This window comes from Nothobranchius furzeri, chromosome 8 (genome assembly GCF_043380555.1).
Source record: "Nothobranchius furzeri strain GRZ-AD chromosome 8, NfurGRZ-RIMD1, whole genome shotgun sequence".
Classification (NCBI taxonomy): domain Eukaryota; kingdom Metazoa; phylum Chordata; class Actinopteri; order Cyprinodontiformes; family Nothobranchiidae; genus Nothobranchius; species Nothobranchius furzeri.
This window is the reverse complement of record NC_091748.1, coordinates 77873170-77878169: the sequence shown is the minus strand read 5'-3', so window position 1 is coordinate 77878169 and position 5000 is coordinate 77873170. Positions and strand designations below refer to the sequence as shown.

The 5000-nt window shown below is 45.7% G+C and overlaps 1 long non-coding RNA gene across 1 annotated transcript in view; it reads right to left on the bottom strand.

Moving 5' to 3' along the window:
• LOC139071591 (uncharacterized) overlaps positions 1-5000 on the bottom strand; it is a 36573-nt gene that overhangs the window by 11594 nt on the left and 19979 nt on the right. The gene's annotated exons all lie outside the window — the stretch shown is intronic.

Below are 5000 nucleotides of genomic sequence, written 5' to 3'. Positions count from 1 at the left end.
AGTCCCGTGTGTGTGTGTGTGTGTGTGTGTGTGTGTGTGTGTGTGTGTGTGTGTGTGTGTATGTGTGTGTGGCCCAGAGGACAGGAGAACGCGCAGCTAATTAATTAAATAATTTGGTTCTGTAGCTTTCTCTTCAGCACAGCCGACAAAGGTTTATGATGGGTCAGTCCTCCTGCATGCTCAGATCATTCCCTTCCCTTGCTTGAAAAATTGTTCCAAAATGAAAGTTGAACCCACATCTTTTTTATCTGTGAATTCAATGCCGTTCGGCGAGTCTCAAATAAAAATTTAGGCATCTTACTGTAAAAATATACCATTAATGTAAAAAAGAAACTCTAATTGAACTATGTTAACATCCAGAATCAAACCCGGGTCTTCTGCATGAGAGTCAGACGTCTTACAAGGTGAGCTACACTCTAGTAACATTCACAGTATCTGTAACATTTATATCCTTGATGACAGCTGAAACAACGTCAAACCAAAGAACGGTTCGGAGTGAAAATGGCTATTTTGTTGATAATTAGCAGGAAATATCTAGAAGAAAGTTCTACAGAAAGTAGCTAAGGGTCCTCAGAAATGTAGCTAGCTTTGTCACTAGGCGTTAGGAACAGCGACAAAGTGGCACTGCCTCTCTCTCTGCTGCTAAAGCTACGGATAGCAAATGCTACGGGCGATGCCTGAGCGTGAACGCGCATGAAGCAGCCTGCTCGACCCGAGCATCTCTCTTTTTCTGTGATTTTACAGAAAAACAGGCAATCACAGTAAAAATGCCAGGGCTCATTCTACAGGACCAGGGCATTGCAGGAGAATGAATGAAGAAGACATTTATTATTTCTATACATGTTGTGGCTGTCACACTTCCTTATTGTCCCTTTAAAGTCAGACTAGCCGTTAGCTTGTGAGTCAAGGAGGACGTGAACTGCATTTCTCTGAACAGAGGCTGTTCGGGAAGACCATCCTAAAAGCTGAAAATAAAGGAAATGCTCTACTTTCAGAGTTGTAAAGAACTCGGAGGTTTGTGTTCACCGTGGGTCCAAAAGAAGATGACTCATGGAAAAGAGGCTTCTGTCCATGAAGGCTGCAGATGAGGCGGTTCTGTAATGAAACACACCTGACCTCATCCGCTCCTCTGAGCTTTAACGTGTTTTAATTTGTCTGCTTTTGCATTAAAATGATGTCAAATAGAATTAAGCAAAGACGCACTTTGGCTACAACAGGAACCCAGAGCCCCAGCAATAAAACGCTCCATTATCATAACTCTAATGGTTTCTGTTGAGTCATGCAGGGATGAAACCAGCTTATGAATCTTTATTCTAGCTGCCGACGAAGAAATGGATCATTCGAATAAAACCGAAAAGCCGTTTTGTTTGTTTCACCTGATCAGCTTTTAGCAGGTGGAACCAGAACCGGGTCAAAACGACACGAGTGTTAAATGAGCGGTGTCAGAGTCAGGTACCTCCCTTCGTCCTGCAGTGTTGGTGTTCATCTTCAGAGTTAAAACTGAGTTTGTAAATGACACTCAAGTTACTTTATAGTGTAACCTGTCAGGTGTTAAAGAAAATGTACTCTTTTGGAGTTACTATTACTCTGTACTCCAGTGCTGATGAAAAGTACTCCAAAGCAGTGTAAAAAAGTACTCTAGTAAGCTCCGCCTTCTTCTTCCTCTCATTCTTCAGTTGCAGAGGGCAAGGTGCTTTGTGGGTAGTCATGTTTTTAGTTATTTAGTCCTTTTGTGGGGTGTTTCTGCGTGTTTATTTTGGGGGGTTGTGTTGTTCATAGTGTTGCAAGCGTGCTGCTACTTGTCGCGTCATGCTAGCACCGTGAGTGAGGAGGAATGAGATCGCTGTGCCTTTCCACTCTTTTCAATTTAAGGAGTGGTTCATGAAGAAAGGTTAGCGGAATGCATTGCATTCAGTTCTCCTCTCATTGGCTGTTAGCAGTTATGTGGTGTGTGAAGCACGAATTAGCTGTACACGCTAGCTTTTAGCTTCCTGGTTCAACAGCTGCAACAACTTTAACACTGTCAAGAGTCAAAAGTGCATGTTTCTTGTGGAGTTGATCTATAACAACACTTAAAAGTATCAGTGTGATGTAGCGATGGGATTTATGGCTCTTTCATGGGAGCCGTTCAGTAGTCGGTCGTTTACCTCAAAGAGCCGTTCAAAAGACTGGCTTCTTTGAACGAAGTGAAGCCAACAGAGCGGGGGGGTATCAAGAGCAACGTCTTCCTGCGGTGTCCGTGAGGGCACACGGGGTTGGTCAGCGTTCCTCCCATAGATATGTACATAATCACGTGTTTCTATGGTTCCTCCTACGTCCGTCACAGCGGTGGGTGGGGTTTGAGCGGCTTGACCGGCTCTCTGCAGGGACTCGGCTCACATCATTCACTTTGAAAACCCGTTCAAAAGATTCAATTTGTTCGTGAACGTCACATCACTGGTGAGAGTTGAAGAAGGTTTACTCCAAAACAGAATTTGGTAACGCTTCCTTTTATAGTCCCCTAATTACTGAGTACTTACAAGGTAACTACATAGTAAGTTAAAGTGTATAATTGCGTGATTAAAGTGTATAATTGTAATAAAATGTAATAATTGTGTAAAGCAGTATTTACTGGGTATGATTAATAACAATAAAATCTAGAATTGAACCTGAGTTACGTGGTAATAACTGTTAAAGTACTCAGAAACAATAATACACTTTAACGTGTATGTAATTACCAGGTAACTACATAGTAATTAGGGGACTGTAAAAGAAGTATAACCCAGAATTTAACTAATGAGTGTAAAATTGGCTCTTTAAGTGTGTTGGAGCTACTTAGGTTAGTTACAGTTGTCGGGTTGTTTATTGGGTGTAGTTGTTGGTTAATGATGAATTTATTTATTTATTTTAGTTTTGCTTGTGGGAATCCGCCAGGAAGAAAAGAGGTGTTTTGTTTTCTATAAATAACGGGACTGGTGCTGGACCAGCATGCACGGGGGGGGGGGGGGGGGGGGGGGGGGGGCTGTAGTTTCTTACCAGAGCAGGAGAAGCAGCAGGAAATGGAGATGCGTAAAGTACTTTCCAAGTTGGATGAACAAACACTAAAGACATTCAACAGTTAAGATCGTTTGGAGGCGGGACTTCTTTTGTCTGCGTACATCACTCCAGTGCAGCAGTGGCTTACGGAGTTAAAACAAAAGGAAACTGGCTGGACAAACAAGGAATCACCGCTACATGTTGGATTAAAACTGCTCATTTTACTGTGCAGAAGGGCTTAAAGAGGGTCTGATTTTCTCTCGTTTGGTGTGAAACTAAAGATCCTTCTGACAGTTCAGCTGAAACCGTGTAAAGGACGGAAATTTGGCTCAAGGGAGTATCAGAAAGAGCAATTTGGCACAGGAGGCAGATGATAATCACAGTTTAAAGACACTAGTTTGCAAAATCCAGAAACATTGTGCGTCTGCAGATGTTCGCAGCTGAGTCAGTAAATGTGTGTGTGAACCCCGACCGTAGGAAGGGAACTACACTTTCTCTCTATTTGAGTCGCGTTCCTTAATCGCTTCTCCTTTCGCCGCAATCCAAGAAGTGAGAATCAGAAAATAAACAAAAATCTGCACAATTTTATCTCGTTGTGAAACATTTGTGCGGTGTCACGCTTCACTGGAGGCGCCGATCTCCACCCTGAGGTGTGGTTCTGCCACGTTGGAGCTTTTGGACTTTTAAAGTGAAACATCCCTGCAGCCCCGACAGCAGCTTTTAACGACACCTGACCGACACACACCTGACACCCAACAGCTTCTGGGGGAGGGAGGCGGCGGCTCGACCTGGAGTCGGTCCTCAAATCTAAATACAGGTCATGCAAGTTTAATCCATGTAAACAGGGTGTGTGTGTGTGTGTGTGTGTGTGTGTGTGTGTGTGTGTGTGTGTGTGTGTGTGTGTGTGTGTGTTTTATTCATGAAGGTCTATCTGGCCCAGACCCTCGGGCGGAGGGGGGGGGCAGCTTCTGCTCAGGTGGCTGATCTGAACCACAGAGGCCAGCAGGTCAAAGGTCAACATAAAGGTGACCTGCTACAGGTGATTTAGAGGGTGGGGTCATGGCTTAGACGTGTGCTTTTACTGATCTGTCGCTTTATAAAAACGCCTAACAGAGTCTGACCGTCAGAAACAAGCTGAGAAGAAAAACCAGAACTTGGATCTGCGAGTGCCGTGGACCCGGTCCGACTGTCTTGTTTCAGTTCCATCTCAAAGTGTCTTGATGGCGTCCTCGTTTGTTTGCATCGTGGCGTCCGACTCCTCCCAAAGCCGGCTCACGCCTCTCGCCCCCACCAACAGAACTGCTTCTATCAGGAAGACGGTGGAGATTCACGCTTCCAGGCAGGGGCGTGTCCAGATCTTTTGAAACGGGGTGCCCCAGGTGAGGCACAACTTTGTGCATGGGTGGCACCAATGGTTATGCTTTTGTTGTTTTACCCCCAAGCCTTTTGTGGACAATGAAAAGCCTATTTAAGGGTAAATTAGTGTGGTGGCACCTGGGGTGGCCAATCAGATTCCAAGGGTGGCATGTGCTACCCCAGGCCACTCCCCGGACACGCCCCTGCTTCCAGGTTTAAAGAAGAGCAGCTTTAATCTGAGACAGGAGGAGAATCTGAGCCTGAACCTCCAGAGTCTTTTAAGAGCAGCAGCAGGAACCACATCAGCAGCGGGGAAAGAGGAAAGCGGTCCCAGTCGGAGGAGCGGCGCAGCTGGCCTCAAACTGCCAACGTCCCTCACCACAAAAATACCTGGAAATGAAACGGCAGCATGTCAGACAGCAGCTCCTCTTTTCCTCCAGCTTCTTTTTCTTTCTCTGCCTCCCCTCCTCGCTGACGGCGCTGTCACACAGCGAGGGCTGCCATGACAGTTTCGGCTCCATCTGCAGCGCTGAGTCTGCACTCGCTTCGCCGCAGTCACTTCTTCATTCCCTTTACCGCTCCGCGTCGTGCTGCAGAGCTCCGGATTAAACGGGCTAAATGAGGACATG